Source organism: Homalodisca vitripennis, chromosome 8 (assembly GCF_021130785.1).
Source record: "Homalodisca vitripennis isolate AUS2020 chromosome 8, UT_GWSS_2.1, whole genome shotgun sequence".
Lineage (NCBI taxonomy): Eukaryota > Metazoa > Arthropoda > Insecta > Hemiptera > Cicadellidae > Homalodisca > Homalodisca vitripennis.
Window position 1 is genome coordinate 88,033,993 of NC_060214.1, and position 20,188 is coordinate 88,054,180.

The window sequence follows — 20,188 nt, forward strand, 5'->3', positions numbered from 1 at the left end:
AGCGTCAGATCATATATACAAAATTCTGTATATTACCGGTCACATACATAGACAAAGAGTAAACTATATATATATAATATATATATATATATATATAATATATTACATTGTATATATATATATACATTAAAATTTGGCTAATAGATGGACAATAGACTATATTTAATTTCAAATAAACATTGAATCGACAATAAAGTACGTTGCCCCGGGGGGCTCGATCCCGGATCCCTCACTTGCCGGGCTCGTGAAACGTGCCTACCATTACACCACAAGAGTCCCTCAACTTTTTACAATTCATTTATTTTGTATTTTGGCTGTATCTGTTCACATATGTGTTTAAACTAAACAAACTAACATTTATTATGATCAGAAGACCAAATACCTGTCCAATAACTTTATTGTACATTACATTTTTTATTATTTAAATTTCACTAAAACATTTAATCGCTATTGTTGTTACCATATATACATATAATATATATACTAATATATATTTATAGTATATATATATATATTTATATATTCCATACATAACAACCAGTTCGAGTGGTGGGCATCCGGGTATTTTGGTGGGTTATTTAACGACGACAACTAATAAAAAAAGATTGTTTTAAATTTGGAGGATGGATGATTTTAATAAGATTAAACAACTTTGGATATTCTTTTCGAGTCGTTATGTGGTTACAAAAATGTATAATAACCACTAATTTACCCCCCAAGCATGACAATATGAATCTTTATTCACATATCTCTTTCGTAGACAATGAGGATTTACAAAATTATGTAATCGTGCTTTTTTCAACTGAGGAAAGAGAGATAAAATATATCATCCTTGAGAGATTAGTGCATATATTTCTGTAACATGCTTATTAGGATTTTGTATGTAGTAATACTATTATTAAATGCTATAACTCTTAATCTAATTTTGGTAAGAAAGGAAAGCGTACTTACATTAAGTCATTTTTCGCTGCAGTAACACATATAAAAAAACCGCGTCTTCGGAAACAAACCAAGCCACAGGAAAATATAACATAAATTGCTATACAGGTATTTTAAGTACTAAACTTTATTATGAAAGCTTGGGGTACTCAATAATCTAATCAATTTTTAGTTTTCGAATTCAAGGCTTTATCAAGAACAAATAGGAGCTAAATTACTTTTTTCCACAAGTAATATTATAAAGTTTAAAAATTAAAAGTAAAGTAAAGACGTCTTATTTCGTTTTACCAGGGGGTAAGTTAGCAGCACTAAGAAGAACCTCTACTAAAACTTAACCTGAGGACCCAAACGGCTTAAAGGGTAACTTATCCGAACACCACCACCTATGGCCGGGCCCCCCCCCCCCAGGGCGGGGTCGCTTGCAAAGGACAGGATCGATCGCTAAGCGGTCATTTATTCCAAGCAGCAGCCACGGCTCGAACCGAGTTGATTCTAGATCTGGTTATCTCGCGATAACCGCTGTAACCCGCTATAACCTAGGCGCCATTGGCACAAGATATTGGTCAGTTATTGATAAGTATGAGTATAAAAAACTTTATTTTTCGAGAATTTTTGACCAATGTAAAAAAATTTAAAGAAATTCTATATGCCACAGTTACTACAGATGGAGTTCAGTAAATAAAATTGGTATAGGACTCACGTCATTTTTAAAGTATAATATAAAAACAATGAATAAACTGGTCCAATAAAATAGTAAATGGTTTTGGTGAATTTAAAATGTGCACTAATATTTAAGCTGTACCAGCTTTCAGTTTTTGTTAGTTATTATTAACAATAATTTTGCCACCACAATTTATTCTTTACGTACAAATGAGTATTACATTTTAGCATATAACTACAAACCTCAAATTAATACATTATGAAACGAAGAGTGAGGAAATGTCCACCGCTGATCCACGAGGTTTATGCCGTTACTAACTAGTTTCAAGTCCCAAGGGAAACTAAGTTAGTGAAGGGGAAAGGGAGAGAGGCGGGACGTTAAACTCTGAGACACAATCCCTGATAGGTTCCTACCTTTGTTATACTCACCTCTTCCTTTTATTTGTAGCAAAGAACACGTTGTTTACCACTACTAGATTACTTGGTATGACTTATATTTTACATGAAAGACAGACATGTTTATATTATATAAATCTATTTTTAAATAATATTAAATAGATTAAATTTTATACAATTCAATCAACTTTAGATAAATGCTCTCGTTTCACATAATTATTTAAATGTTTCATTATACTATTGGAGTTTATATCCATAACATTATTTTTTAACCCTATAGACATTCTTTAACCTATTAATAATGAATTTAATGCAATTTAATATTTAATATTAATTTATACACGATCATAAATGCATATTCAATTATTAGGAAATATAAGACGTTATTCTTCGTCTTTTTATGTGATTTACTTTTTTTTTTACTTTTTAAGTTTCTGTTCGTATTCTTTAAATAAGAAGAACGGATTTCAATGTTTGTTTTTATAAAATCCCGTTATGTGTTTGGTTTATAAGTTGATTCCAAATACTGATAGATAATGCAGTATCCTGACGTAATTGTTTGGCTAAACGACGTTCGCCAATTGATTTTACATATTCCCCATCTTGGTGTCATGCACAATATATCGAAAAACTCCATGTTGCCCAATACAGTAAATAGTCCACTTCATCGCCAAATACTTTCAAGTTCATAGGTTAATCCGTTTCTGGAGATATCGTCGGGAGGAGTTATACAGAGGAGACCATAAATAAAGAGACAGAAATGGAATTTTTCCAATCTATTTTGTGATAAGGCATAGTATACTTCTATAAGGAGAACCCCGTTCCCTTCACTTAAATATAACTCTCATGAGACTGAAAATAATTAATTAATAATCGACATAAGAATCCCTCGGCTTCAACACCTTTGGTTGCTCTAAATGTCCAATCGTGTGCGTTTATTGCTAAATTGGTTGTTATTTATGTAAGTCCAGTATATTACAATATTTTGTAAGAAACGGGAAATGTATATATAATAGTCTGTGGGATTTCTACCCATGCTATAATAATAAACATTGGGTGATTTTAGTGGTTGGATGCTTGATTAATTGTCAATATTCAGCCAAAGAATTTTTTACAATTATTGAAGGAGATTGAAGAGTAGAGATGAAATTAATGTTATGCCTATCTAAACCGATTTTAAATAAGTTCTCCATTTACTAAAGTAATTTAAACGTTAGATTTATAGTAATACAAACAATAATTCGGGAAGTGATATAATAAATTGTTAGATATCATGTATTATATACGTTAACATTTTACTATAATATATAGTCAGTTAACATAGTATTCAGGGTACTTTACTTATAATTAAATTTTTTATGTTTTTATTACTAACGTGGAAGAGAAAATAACAGTACATTAAAGAGAATATATATTATTGAAGAAAGTGTCTTAGTGACACGTAATATCAGAACAGTGACGCGAGTTATTAAAATCTTATATTATAAACTTTTAATATTAGGTTTATTTAATTTTGAAAAAAAAAATTATCTACTAAACATAAATTAAAGTACAGTATTTTAATAAAATTTATTTTAGTTCACCAAATCCTCATTTAAAATTTCCGTAAAATATCTGGCAATCACATTTAGAAAAAAGACACTTTAAAACGTTTTTTTACTTGATGATGGTGTTCACGATGCAATTTCGTTTCTGGATTTGCGATCAATTCCATTACAACAAGGCATGAGCTACGGCCTTATTCAATGTACTGCATAACAGGATCGCTTGAGGGTCGCATGCACATATCTACAGTGCTTTAGAGTGTGCATATCGTTTGTTACACAATACTCATAACATACTGCATTTTGTCTCTTATCATATTAGTAATAACAAAATTAACCATGTTTATGAAATTAACAATTTTATATCCCATATGGAGGAAAATTTAAACAGATTAAAGACCAATGATACTTCATTAGTAATTTATACTTCATGAGCGCTTGTGTACTGAAAGTAAGCAGGTTTTAAAGGGGCCCCCCCCCCCCCCCCCCTTTTATATAGTAATTTTTGGCATTTTTGCTTTTTTATTTACACAAGTTCTGCGAAATTTTCAAATTCGTCAAGTTTTCTCAGCTACGCCCTTGATGGAGTAACTGAGATAATACACTACGGGAAAACCCTATTTAGTAGCCATTTAACACCTTCACTCGGCGAGTATAGTCATATCCAAGCCATCCAGGGAAACCACAACATTGTTTACTAAGTCAAGCAATTATTTTGAAACATTTTAATGTTGTTTTTACACTAAAACTAATTGCAATATGGTTTGTTTATATTTTAATGTTACAGCAGAAAGATACAAGCATGGTTATCCCAGCTTTATTAGTAACGATGACACATAATGTTATAGACATATAAATCTATTCATGTTTGTTTTTGCCTGGGTTATCATGGTTGTATTATTTAACTTGATTGAACAGTTTGGGCACCTTTGAAAAATTACACATTATATAGTTTTATAATATATATATAAACACGTTTTTATATTATGATTACAATCAATCATGGTAATTTATAATTTCGTTGAAAATCGGTTGCCTAAGGTGATTTTTATATATCGATTACGGCTGACAGCTCGTTTTCTACGTACTTCATAACGTTTTTATAAATATAAAAAACCAATATATAAGTTCTCAGGAGAAAATAAAATATCACATTTACATAAGATATATGATCCACAGAAATCTTGTGTAAAAGTTTGGCAATATCCATGCGGTTCTTTGACCATCCATATTCATTTAATTAAATTTGCTCTTCATTGGGCTCACCCAAACTGAGACGGTTGATCAAGGTAATATTTTTTGTAGATTTTTTCCTCTATATTTTCACGTTAGCAAAATATAAGTTGCTCACATTGTCCTCGTAAAATAGTTTATTGCAAATCCAAAATTTATAAAGAAATAAAATTGATATGTCTTTATCTGCTACATAAAAACTATACATTTTTATACTATGCCGATTAATAAATTTATTCAATAATTGTTTATATAAACTGCAGTACTTTTGCATTTATTATGACCCAATATACTACTGGCTCGTGAGTCCAATTGACTTTGTATCTTAATAGTCCTCGATAGGTTTCGTTAGTGATTAGGTTATAGCATTTCATCCTCGTGATAGAATTTCAGAAGCCAGTATCCCTTATTTGTTCTAGGACCATAAAACCCCAGGAAACATAACCACATAACCAATTATGAATTATATTCCGGGGCTTATGCACAGGGATTAGTCACCGAATTTTTGTTATTGTATCGATAAGTTAAACGACGGTCATTATTCAAAGTTTCGAAACGTCTAGAAATCGTTCCTTGATATTTCCCTAAACTTAAGCCAATCCATTCAGTTTATAAATCATTCTGTCATATCAATGTTTTTATCATGTAAATTTTCCAAGATAATATTTTCTAATATGTGATAAAATCTGGGCAGACCGCAAGTAGTGAAACAGCGTTCTCATTTTCATGCGTGTTGCACAATGGAGAAGGCACAATTTCCTTCCTGTAACCATGGCTTTGTAAATGAGGGTCAACAAGTGCGGCTCTGGCCTTTATTGCCCAAAGATATAATATGGACTATCTGTGATATCAGTGAGGAGAATGACCTGTCGCTTTAAGGTCGATGAATTGAGGGCGTCATGGTTACGTGATTTATGCTGGATTGCAGGTAGGTCATGTTCTCTCTTCAGGTAAATCTCTAAGGTATGCGAGTGGTACAGAGGTTCTCGCTCTGCCAACACAGATTTGGAATATTTGTTAAGTCTTCTTTACGGTTGTCTATAGCTGCCGGTTCAAAAGAATTTTTATGGTATCCTTGTTAGAATGAAAAAAAAAAACTTTTCAAAAGTAAGTTTGCTTTTGTAGGATTGTGTACATAAGGATTTGGTTCTAATGGAAAGCACTTTTTGGAATTTGGACTTTTTTGGGATAGCAGCATACTCGTAATGTATGGTTTAGTTTTCGTTTTTATTAGCTATCCTCTAACATGTATTTTTGGGGTTTTAAAATGCGAATTTTATTGAATTACTTCAATACCAAAAAAAGTTAAGATTTTGTGATAATTATTCAAATTTTATAAGTTTAGGGACATGGAAAATGTATCTATACTAACAAGGGAAAATGATGAGGTTTCCCTAACCTATGATTCCCAGACTTACAAAATGTCGTATTATGAATCTTAGCCACAATAAAAGGGAAAGGGAAAATTTAGAGTTTTTTAACATATATTTTGTTCAACATATATATAATAACAAGGGTTGGCGTATGGATGAAACCCGTTCGAGTACCAAATCGTCGTTCCTTTAATTTGGAGTTAGTTCTGATTCCATGACATTTAAATTATTCGTTGTTTAAAATTACATGAATGTGTGGGGTTAGAATGTTTGATGAAAATTTAGTATTATTTCTGCCCCTTGTTTCATGGAAAAATTTTTTGGCCGGATTCCAGACCAACTTGATGTGGGAATGTTCGAGTTAAAGCGATTCTACATATATCGTTACAAGTAACTTTCACATTCAGGAGATGTGGATTATAAATATCCTTGGGACTTGTTGATAAAAAGTTGTCCGGTGTTACTTTCATGTAGGATGAGTGGAAGATTTTCACCAGGGGGTTCGGCACGGTTGTCTTCTACCGAATGCTAAGATTCGCTTCCTGTAGGAGAATCGATGCTTTCCCACGACTAGGTCTGCCTCAGGAGGTGTGTTCTCGATTGGATAATATATTTTTCGATAAATGGTAGAAAATTTTGCGTGTTTTTCGGTGCTTTTGGTTAGGACACGAAGACTTTAGCTTATCATCTGAAAGATCCCCTTATTAGAAGCCTCGTGAGCTAAAGGCAATCGCGAGATTACTTGGTTTTTTAAATTAGATGTTCGTTTATCATCCCAAATTTGTTTGTACGTAGAACTATCCACTTTGCTGGTCTTTCAGCCTCTTTTATGATATCAAACCCTTGCTTAAAATTACAGTAGAAATGCCTTTGTGCGAAGGCAAAATCATAATTTGATCATTATTTTTGAGTGACCTAAATGATTTTCGTTCAAGCAGAGATATGTTTTTGGATTTAGGCAGAGACTGTTCAGGCAGATCAGGATCTTGATAAATATTTGCCCAAATTTAAACTTATGATGTCAGTTTTAATTCTTCTTGGCTGAACACAATTCGAGCTTCCCACTTTAGTATTATGACAGTTGAATGTACGTTTATTATAGCTATAAACTATAAATCGTCCTTAAAAATACTTATGTTTGAAATGTGTAATAATTTCTGATACTTTCCATTACTAATAAGATATTAATTTAATTTTATTTTTATTTTTTATTCAAAATTTCTTTCATTTCAAATAATTCTATGGTTTTATTTTCAAAATTTTTCAAAATAGGTTTTAAATGAAAATTAGATTCTACTGTTCTTAACTTGTATATATTTAAAAAGCTGGAATTAATTGTATTCTTTCTCTTCCCTTGTATTTTACACTATTTAGTAGGTGCAAGTACTAGAAAATTATTGTCTTTATTTTTATTGGGTACATAAAGAAGAAAAAAGACGAGTATTAATAAACTAATTATGAAGCTCTCAAAGCACAACAATACTTAAATTGACTCGTACCTAGACACTGAAATTGACTTCCATCAAATCAGTCCAGACCACAGACAGACCAGGCTTCTTCAACTAACAAAATCTGTTCCGCGATTGTTGAATTGTTTGCAGCAGGTTATTGTGAGCGTTAAATCCTTTGAACGTTGTTGGTCTGTCAGAATAGGCGCTGTTTTAATTTTTGATGTTATTGCTATATAACTTTCGATAGGAAATTATGATTTTCCATGGAAACTTTAAGATTGCTCACGAAAAGACGGTCTGATGGTTTTCTTAAGAGAAGATGCCACTTATAAATATATTTAAATTAATCTAAATTCACACTTTACTTGCAAAATTTGTCAGGAGCCGCAATATGAAAATTATTTAACTTTCAACTTAAGAGTTTAGTCTAAGTTCGAGTGTCATGCTTTCAAACAGCTGGAATAAACTTTTATTTCAAAATTTATCGAATGTACTCTGTATATCTTTACGAGGTTTTATAACGTTTTGGAACATTGTAAATTAAGGCTGTATTTCTGTTTTACCGATTGTACGGTGCACGGAAGACAATGTATAGTTTGTTTACTGGACATCTATGACCAATGTACATTAATCACAACCATCTGTATTAGTAACGGGAAAATATGACAGGACCTTTTTTATAATTTTTTTTATGGTATCAAATTTTTCAAATAAAATGTTTAAGGGAAGCTTCCAATATAATGGAGCTTGAATAAGGATGATCTCGAGTAAAAAATCATAACTAAATATTATTTATATTATGTATGATATTATTTAAATACTTTCTAGACCAGTAGTCGGTATGATAAATATGATGATATGTTCTTTAAAGAAGTTTTTAAGATAATATTATGTGGTTTATTGCTTTTAATCGTCTTTGTTCAAAGGATGAACTGATTACTGAAGTTTTATTAGCCATAATAATACCACGATTTAAAATTAAGCCCTCTATATTATAAATTTACCCTGGACTTAGAAAACTACCCAAATTAGGAAAGAAAGAACGAAAAAAGAAAAACACAATATTTTCATAATTATGAAATAAATGTAATAATATAAATCGTTGATTCTTATTACTCAATGATTTGCCCTGCTATTCGAAAGACAATTAAAAAATTATATGTAGTAAAATAATTTTAATGTATTTTTAATTACATATATATTAATTATTAATTATATATTGTCAATAAACATTGAATCACAAAAAGAGTACTTGCTCGCCGGGAGATCGAACCCCGGATCCTCTCACTTGACCTGGGTGTTAATGTACTACCATTACACCAACAGAGCCCTCACTTTTTCCCCCCCCCCCCCCCACCCCCCCCCCCCCCCACCCCCCCCCCCCCCCACCCCCCCCCCCCCCCACCCCCCCCCCCCCCCACCCCCCCCCCCCCCCACCCCCCATTTAAATATATATATAATATATAATCTTACGGATTTGTAAATGTTACAAAATTGTTGAGTAATTGAAGGAAATAGGATATTCCGGTTCATCTGCCATCATTCAGTGATGCAATACAATCAGTAACACATGTTTAAAGTACTAAATTTGGAAAGGCCATTTCAGTTGCAAGTGAATTAGACTTTTTGTATGATCAACTTAAAATAATAATTCGAAACATCCACTTCACATTTAAGTAACATATAAAAGCAAACTGTCGACCTATATGCTTCGAGAAAATGTAACTGTTTTAAAAACTAACTTTAAGTATTCCACTTTAAACACAGTAACTAATGATTAGTTTCGCATAGTTATTAAAAGCCAGGGCTCTGTCGACGCTGTTTAAACGTCAAATGGCTTTCCATAACGTTCCATTGACACAATTACCATAAAAACCGAACAATATGCAGTTTTGATTTGCAATCAGATTATCTAGACTCGCGTTCATTAATGAACTTGAGTCTTAGATTGACATTTGTTAGAATTTCATTTACAACTGTCAATAGGCTAATTGAGGTGTTCAGAACCAGTGTCCACACTTTTGAAAAATGTTGGTAGCAACGAATCTCGTAGACGTTAGTCGTTGAATTATTAATGATTCATAGCCAGAAACTTATAAGATGCACTACTACAAAACCAAACATTCAGGTTTACGAAAACTTCAATAGAATTTGAGGAATAATATGTCGTTTGATTCGCGTACATAAAATAAATGTTATGATAAGAGGCACTTTGAAATAGGAGTGGCCTAGGGCCTCTGCGTGCAAGTGGGAATAAAGGATAAGATTAAGTACGACGCCATATTGGATTTGGTTTTTAGTAAAAGAAATACTTTGGAACTAAATATACCTCTTAAATTAAATTTTATTACGTAAAACCAGAAACATATTGTTTTTAATGAAGAAATGAGCTATAAGACATTGAGAATAAATACAAATTTAAACAAAACAAAAAAAGGTAATGAAATATACATTGTTTCTGGGCGCCTTAATTATATAATAATCCTTATAACACTATTAATGCGAAAGTTGCTTTGTTTATTGTTTGCGTGTACACACGCATAAACTATTCAACCGATTTTACTGACATTTTACATGGACATTCTTATGGCTTCTGGGATGAATATAGACCTATCTTATTTCAAAAACATCTCTTGGCTACGCCCCACTGGTCTTTAAAGCGGCAAAAAATCGTATCTTCGTCCCTATACTTGTGTTAATTAAATTAAAAGAACCTGTTAAATGTAATTAACTGTTCTGTGGAAACATTGTATTATGACAGCATGATTATATGTTTAACAATACAATCAATGTTTTCAGTTTGTTTAAATTTTTTGGATTGAAAGTAAAACAGAAGTAACATTACTTTCTATTTCAACATCATGGCAACAAGACAAACCAGGTAATTTATTTAGAATTTTAATTAATCAACTAAATTGGGAATGTGTACGAGTAAAATATTGAATTGGACATATTTACAGTAGATGAAGGACGAAAAACAGAGGGTTTGGGAATTAGCTTTTGAATTGATTCAACAATTGAAATGATTCAAGCTTTTGAAAGCTTGATTCAACAAACCATTCCTTCCGTTGAACACAACGAAATAAGCGAGCGCAGTGAGTCTGTGATTATAGCAAGTGGAATCACAAAGCAGTACTCGGTACACTAAATGGAATGTTTATGACAGAAAATCATCGAGGGTAAATTGCGTCCATTTCTCACTCATCAGGTTTATGATACTGATTAGGTATATAAATACTGATATAATTCCTACACCGAACCGAGAAAATTTTATGTTATTGCGAACAATTATATGAACAATGTTACGAATTAGGAAAGCGAGAACATGTACCTTACTGTATCATGAATCATATTTACACATATATGACAACTGTCATAATGAAAGCATTGAAATATGCAACACTATAATTGATTCTGATTTTCTTTTTGATTTTTAATAACAATATTTATATCTACATAATTTATAAAACTCTATTGTTTTAAATCCAACCTCATTAAAAAATATATATCAAACTCAAATGTTTGCGTTAGGAATATAGTTAATTTAAACTTGAAGTCCGAAACCTGAAATAAGAGTTACTCGTAATTTTCTTAATGGTCCTTAAAAACATGAACACTGAAAACTGGGTACACGATTATATTAGACTAATTCCATGTTTTAAATATCATAGGAAACTAATTAAATTATTATTTTTACTATTTAATTTGGCTGAAGGTTATGTTTGTGTCAATTAATTTTCTGAATGAATGTCTATCTTCCCGCAGGAATCTCAAGAATATAATTAGGTACAACGTTGACATGTGAAAATGGTCTATGCGATCTCAGCGAAGCTTGATAAGCGGCGTGTGGTGTGAAGTACTTCTACCTTAGAAATAAAATTGAAAATATAAGCATTTCCAACATCATGAATCAACACCCTTAAGGCATGACCTCGGATTTTCAGCCTCTGAAAAATCTCCATACTCATTGGAATTATAATTATTCATATTAAAAAGATTGATTAAAAACTTTATGACACAATTATTACAATATATAACAAGAAGTAGGCGCTTTTTTTTACCAAATTAGGCTTTTCAGACCTATGCTTTTCTTATGATCGGGACAACAATGCAAGAATTACTAAGGCACCAGTAGTACCTTAGATCGTAAATAGATTAAAAATGTCGGAAGTAGACTCGTTTTAAAAGAAGTAGAATTTTCAGTCCTATGTATGTATATACTTTTCTATCAAACGTTGCTACGGCAGTTTCAAAAGTTACTACGGCACTGAATATGGCGTAAACAGGTAGTACATTATAAGGGTATGTATTAGAAGCTTTCCCGACGGAGGAAGTACTTTTTCAGATTCAATGTTTATAGAAAAATTCAAGTAAGCTATTACAATTTATACAAATAAAAAATGTATATATTTTTGTATATATTATTTCTATTAGAAAAAAATACAAGCATTATTGTGGCATCTAAAATACAATTTATTCTTGAATATGGTTTATGCGGTCCGCGTCGTCATTGGCATCAAATTCTTCCAGTTCACACCGCATCTAGTCTTAAAAATACTTTTGCGTGGTGTAAATCAGAAATAGATAATAATAACCAGAAGTGCTTTAGAATGCGCAAAATCTAACATAAAAGGCAATTTTAATGTTGTTTTATAACCTCAAAAATCGTAAAAACTAGAATAATGTAAACCATAAATCCATAAATGTCACACGGCTCCATCGTATTACATCACAAGTGTTTTCTCTAAGAAAACTACGATCTTTGACTTTAGGGTTCCTCGACATTAGCCTTTAATAGTTCAAACATTACTAAAATTTATTGGAGCTATTCAATCAAGTACTCTATAATGTTGCATATAAATTCGATTTGTTCGATTTGTACTTATAAAGAATATTTTACTGTCCCGTTTTTTAAATGTAAAGTCTAATTACTCTTAAATGGATCAGTAAGTTATAATATCATCTAGTGACTGTCACTTACATGAGGTGCTTTTATTGTGCCATTTAAACAGGGTTTGTCCTTAACGTTCATGATAGCTAACAGAAATGTGCTTGAAAAGCCACAGGACCGCTAGGCGTGGAATTGTTTTTTTCTATATGTATTGCTGTTTTACATTGTTCAAATAATGTTATTGACTAATATCATTTTCAGAACATTTCCATAAAAGGTATGTATGTGAGAGCAGTCCGTTAGATAGTAAATGTAAGTGCTTGGATATTCTAAGTTCTAGTTTCATTGTCAATTTGCTAAAACATGTTGCAATCATCAGCACTTCAGTTCTAAATTCAATTGTATCAAAGTTCGATTAGACAGCCAAATTTAATAACCACGCCATGCGTTATCACAACTGCCTGCAGTGCTCAGTTCATTATGGTAATTGAATTAATCAAACTTGGTGGAGAGTTGATCTGGACTGAAAATCGAGTCAATTGATTCCCGGTTTACAATAAGCAATACTCACTGGCAGTGATTGCTAATGGACTAATATTAGCAGTAAACAAAATTACCTTTTAATGGGACCATACATAGTGGACTGTAATTTTACAAGTATAACATATGAGTAGTGTTTGCTTAAAATGGAGATTTTAAAGACCATCCCCAATGACATTTAATTATTCTGGAAGTAACCTTTGTTAATTTATTTTTATTTTAGTCACAAAATTTTAGTAACAATTATTTAGTATAATAAATAAATGTTAAATACATTAATATCCACTTGAAATGAAGTACTCAATTATGTGCATGATATAAAAATATCGTTTTACTAAAAAAGATAAAACACGTAATTCTGTTACACGAAGCCCTATAGCTTTGGCTATTGTAAAAAATAGGAAACACCAGTTTGTGTCAGATATGATATATACAAAATGACAGAGCGCGTGGAATGTAGCTAAAAGAAAACATCCAACGTTGACTCGAATATGAGAGTTTATTTGTCATCCTGTGTGTAAATACAATTAAACACTCCCAAAATTATAAAAAATACAACACTACATTTTGACAATCAAAATCTACCCTCCTCCTCAGCGTATTGTTCATCGAAACCTAGTTGCCTGATGATAGAATCATTTATTCCGAAAAGCCTTCCAATGATAAAATTAATATTGGAAAAACTTGTATTCGTTTACCAGTGCTTCATTTCAACTTTTTCTAATGCTCCAAAATTCTTAATATATTGAAATCTGGTGTCTATTTTTGAAACATATAAGGATACAACAACAGAACTATATTTCTATACACAATACCTATACGCTTTTTACTATACAACAAATCGAAAATTATATACATTTTTGACACACACACAAAATTTCCGAAGCTTGGAGACAGTTTGATTCGGTAAAAGTGGTATATTAATACATCTTTCAACCAAATGTATCCAACTGTTTCTAATGTAACGAAAACACATCCATACGCTATACGCTAACTAGTCATGCTTCAATATGTGTAAGATATAACACTACATATTTTCATGCTTTAACAAATCCAAGAGGAAAATTTAAAATAATATTTTATGATTATTGTTTGCTTTTATATGGATATTTATTTGTGACGAGAAATTTTACTTGTTAGCTTGTATAGTATAGCTCAAATACAAAGAGGATTGTAAATTTTCTTTCGCACTGGCTTGTGAAACTTTAGTTTATTAACACATCTAAAAGTTCTCAATTTAAATAGAATGGACTGCGAAGTCTTTTTCTTTTTTCACAAGCGTTACTATACTATAATCTGTATAACAATAATAATTCAAATCGGTAGTAATTCAAATCTGGAAATTTTTAAATGCAGCACTATATTATTTTAGTTTAAATTTTGTAAAAACATTCCCTTAATTTTCAAAAGTCTTGTAAGAAGAGGGAAATTGACTTTTCATTTGTAAAATTATATTATTTATCATACTTAATATTGGCAAGCGTTCAAGATAATTATAAATCAAATCTCAATTAAACAAATGCGTAGCATCAAATTTTTTAGCTACACTTCATCAATTTATAGTTTATCTGCAGTAAAACATTCTTTTAACTGGTTATAATTAAGCTCCATCACAGTCAGCATTGTCCAATTTGTTAATTAAGCCGTTTCAAGTAATTAAAACTTTGTCTAGTGAACTCAATTCTCTGAAAATAACTGAATTTGATTATTTTATTTATCGTGAGCAATTACACCTAAACGAAAACATAAAATAACTTTACGGTATTTAATGGCCTTTTTAACATTTAAACTTTATCAACAAATAAGCAATAATAACTGTAGCTTTAAATTCCACTACAATTTTAAGAAAAGTGACGATATTGATTTATATTGTGAAATACATTGAAAATCATTGACATGGATATATTGTTGATTGTTTATCATGCCTATGTACACTCTCATCTTATCTATAGTATTCCGTTTAGGATATCAAATTTAAATAAAATTGTAACAAAAACATCTTTGAAAAAGGGATGAAAAAATTTTTAGACTTTCAAATGGGAGAGTCAATCTTTTGATCTGTTTTAGTTATAGCTCAGTTTCACATGTGTCTTTGACCGTAGCACTTTTTGTTACAATCATTAACCTTATGCTGTATCGACTCTTCCTTATTCTATTTGATAAAATTCTCGTATATGCCAGTGGCCCGTGAGGACATGTATTGTAACACTGAAAAGCGGACTGGCCTCTCCTTAAACAAAGTAAATAAATCTGGACTGAAATAAATTTAAATACGGCTGCACAGTTATCTGTTAAGTGATTAAATATTTGAGGCTCAAAATATTGTGGTTTAATTATTAAATTGGCAAAATTTTGTTTTTTATAATATACATTGCATTCTTCAACAACTAAAACGGCCTAGAAATAAATTAATGACTGTTAACTCATGCAGGACTGTATTATATAACACTTTTAGTTACTTTATTTCAGCTAGTTTATTAGCTCTGACCAGTGCCTCACTTTATCAGACATAGGTTCAAGAACTAAATAAATTTGCATCAATAATATGATTATTTACACATAACCGCAAAGTAAGGTAAAGCAAAGCTGTGAGTATGAATTTATATTGTCGGGAAACTAACAAATTTATAAATTAGATGGAGAATAAATAACGTTCAATATTGCGTCGAGGCTATGGTAGTAGATTTATTTATTATTCATGACGTCACATTGCAGTGTGGGCTCTTTACTGGATTGGACATTAAATATTAGCCAGATCTGCCAACACAATCAGTATAACTGGTTTGGTCTACTGCATGTTGTGGTTATGAGTACCTAAAACTGGTAAATATCCTTGGCATTTAAGTAATGAAATATCAACGAAATTAAATTAAACGAAACCTTTACTTTAATAAAGATACTTAAATTATATATTGTTATTGCATGCAATTCTTGTATAAGTACCTGAAAGCAAGCAGTATGTTTCTACGCGTGTGTTTGTTAGTGTTTTTTTTGTTAGTCCTTAATAACTTACGTGTATAGTGGTAGGATAAATCGTTAAAATGGCACAATCATATGTTGGTATTAACAGAGAAATACTAAATTTTCAACTTGCAAAGGGCTTAACACGAAATTATTTGATAATTAATTGCTCATATAAATCAACAGGGAAATCAGATAATCTCAGCTGTGTAATTGTAGGCTGTTTTATTTGAAAAATTTTGGTAAATCTTAGAAAAAATTTGTTGGAAATCAATGTGAAAACTATTTGAAAAGGTACTGGAAATTCTCATAGAACCTAAAATCTGCTACAGTCAATGAAAAAAAATTTATAAAAGGAAATCACAACTAATGTAAAATCTGCTATCGTCCATGAAGACAATATTTTTATATCACAGAATAGTCTAAAGATTAATGAAAAATCTCATACACTCAATGAAGAAATCTTTAACAAAAAGTCACAAAATATCTCACAAAATTAATGACAAATATGATTAAAAAATCTATCATAAATGTCGTCAAATCTGCTTCCAAAAATCTGTTGCCGAGTTGTCAAATCTGCTTCGAACCAATGTATTATCTATTTCAACGTTACCAAATCTTCTTGAAATCAATGTAAAATCTATTTCCGGTTTGCCAATCTTCTTGGAACGAATGTAAAATCTATTTCCGGGTTGCCAAATCTTCTTCGAACCAATGTAAAATCTATTACCAGGTTGACAAATCGCTTGAAACCAATGTAAAATCTGCTTGGAATTAATGTTAAATCTATTAGACAAATTATAAAATCTACTTCGATAAAAGAAGGATCTGCTACAATGTTGTCAAATATGTTTACAATTTAAAATTTTCTTAAATTAAAAAAAACTTTTACAGTATAATTGGTGTAGACTACAAAATATTTCTAGTAGAAATTTTATAAATATAGATTTCTAAAATACTAAAATAAGAAATATTTAAAAACTAAACAACTGGTGAAGTGTATCTTTTAAAGCATTACGGATAATAATTAATTTTATTACTAACGTAATTATAGCAAATATTAATTTTGAGTAATTTCACAGCTTAAATCTATAACGTATTATTTATTATTGAATTCCAATTCTTTTATTATACGTATCGTATTTTTATTTTACTTTTCACAAATGAAATATTCTATGAAGTAACCGAAGTTAAAAATTTTCATCGGTGTTATTTTCCCTGTAATTTTTTTGTATGCTCTTCCAATCTTCGGAGGTAGATTGTTCCTGGACAAAATTGTCTCTTTTCAAAGGCTGCAAAAACTCTGCTGTTAGGTTTGTATATAGTCTTAGAAAATTTGACCACGTCAGTCAATCTAGAAAGAAACCGCTGAAATACTTCGAATAAAGCACATCTTTAAGCTATAAGTGACTTGTTTAGTTCACAAGGTTTTGCTGCCTGGTACACCTCCTTATTTGAAGAACATGCTGCAAGCTCGTTCGGAGATTAGAGAACGTTGCACATGACAGGACAGCATGCTAGAGGTACTCAAGGATTCGATGTGTTTTCCTTACTTTTCTCCCCATATTTACAATACAATCCTTACAGCATTTAAAAGCACTTGGCTATGCCTCTTTTAAAAATAAACTTAAGCTACATTTGGACATGATAATTATAAAGTGTAAGTTTTGTAGAGATATATTTGGTTTAGTATTAGTCTTAGTATTTGGAATATATACAGTGTGTACAATTTGTATGACATTATTATTATTTATTTTATCTGAACATTAGAACAATTCAGTAGAAAACTATTGCTCTATTCACAGCATTAAAATATATGGTCCGTTCATTAAAATGTAACATAACAGGATGATTACGAAGTGATAACTTACCTCAACACTAAGCTACCAGAAAAGTTAGCTGCCGCAAGTCACACACTTGAAGCTGCTCTAGTCTTGTTATCGTTCCTCTTTTATTTCCAATTTTTCCTATCCGTTCTTTGCATGCGGGTAAAAGATAGTTTCAGTAAGACAAACCCTTAAGTCTGCTGCGGTCTTGTTACCGTCGCTCTTTTATTTACATTGATTCCTCTCAGTTGGTTGTATGTGGGTAAAAGTTAATTGTGGGGATAAAAACACTTGAAACTGCTGCAAAATCATTTCTATAAACATTCTTATTTAATAACGGAAAAATAAAAGGTCAAGGTTACCAGATGGACAAACGGACTGCCCTTTTGCATTTTAACTCTAAAACAATAAGGTCCTTTCTTAAATCAAGAATTTAAAGTCTAGAACCTACGTATTAAGAAATTATTGCACAGATGGACTAGACTTTGACGTTTTTCCCTCTTCCTTAGAGCGAGAGAACCTATGAACCAAGTTTCAAATTTCTAGGACCTTTCTCTCAAGAACTATGGAAGGTTCTTAAATAAACTAACGACTATTAACGTGAACTTGTTTTATGGTTTCAGAGATATGGATGTGTATTAATTTTTCCTAATAATATTTAAAACCAGATATATATTTATTTTATTTTATTTTAAGAATCTAAGAAATTTCTTAATTTCACTACAATTTCACTACAAGACTCCGGAACCTGGAAAACATATTGGTTTTTTATTTTCCAACGATACTTTGATTTATTTGTCTTCCAAAGTTAATTTCATAAATAAATATATTTTAGTATTCAATCTATTTATAGCATGAAGTAATTATCCTGAAGGTAAGAAATCTTGATGGTTCGGGATTACAAATCTTTTAAGGGGATTGTTTTCCATAAATGTTTTATATCGTATGCTCGAAATATAACGCTACACTATAAGTAATTTTTGTTTTAAATTATTTAAAAATTATTTTCCATCAATAATAGCAGTTATACCAAGTACATGTACGATTTTGTATCAGACTAAAGTATACTTTCCAAATTGAAAGAATAAAAGTGTCTACTGACGTGACATTACACATTGACTTTTTTACAGGAGAAAGATGCTGCTAACAAAACTTACAGGATTCTTTAGGTAAATAAAACCAAAATAAACAATTATAATCTCATTTGACAGTTTTAGTGAATTTTAACCTTAATATTTAAGACCAGAAACTGATTGGTGACACTCCGGTACAATTACAATCAGAGCAGTTTGGACTTATCACTGTTCAGTGACTGTACATAACCGAGCTAACAGAATTTCACACATCGATAATTATTGGAATTTACTAATTACAAGTCCAGTTCAAAAGAACTTAATACATAAATTACAAAAATAATTTTGTAAGGAAGTATTTCAATCTTCTCTATCCTTTAGAAAAAAGTATTATTGAGTAAGCTTTAGTGAAGCTTATCATTCAAAAGCCTGGACAAATTTCATTTCTGTCCGTTGGGCTGTCTATCTGTTAGACGGTGAAAATATTTTATTTTAGCACAATCATGTGTTGGAGTACCTTCCTAACTCTGTGGAAGTTTTATTATTTGTTAAAAAATATCTCGAGATCCATTTTTTAAAAATAAATGTCTACAGAAACAAGAAAGAGGTTTACGATGGTCCTTGTGCAACCATTAGAAATCGCTTGGCGTCACGGAAGCCTATTAATCACTTGGCTCACACAATCTATTTTTTATGCAAGACAGATGTAAACATTTATTTTCTGTATGATTTTCTATCTGAAATCTCAAGAATGGAATGAGATGTATACCTGACATATTGCATACAACTTCAGCGTAGCCTGTTACTCGACGCTTGGTGTGGCGTAAATCTATTTGTCAATATAAAGATATATCGAGTTTGTGTGGATATATCGTTTCAACAATAAAAAATGTATACGGTTGTAAAGCATATTAACGGTTAGATAAAGTTAAATTTTAAGACAGTAGATGTATAAAAATTTGAAGTTGGATTCTCATTGGTATATCAGTTCATAGTTCAATCTATGGGCTGCGAGAAAGCCGGAATTCTTTTAACTATTTTATCTACTAGCTATCTATTTATTTTTTATCTGCAGAGATTTATGGCACTTATTTTTTTACTCTTATTAGTAATGTTTATTTAAAACTGGTAAAATATTTATACGGTCACCATTTTTAGAACGTTAAGTTAAATCTAAAACATTGAAACTATTTGGAAACGTCACCTGAATTTAAATAAACTTTGCAATTTTTGTGTCCTATATTTAATTGCTAAAGATTTAAACGGCTACTATCTCAAACTGCTCATACTACAGCAAGCAT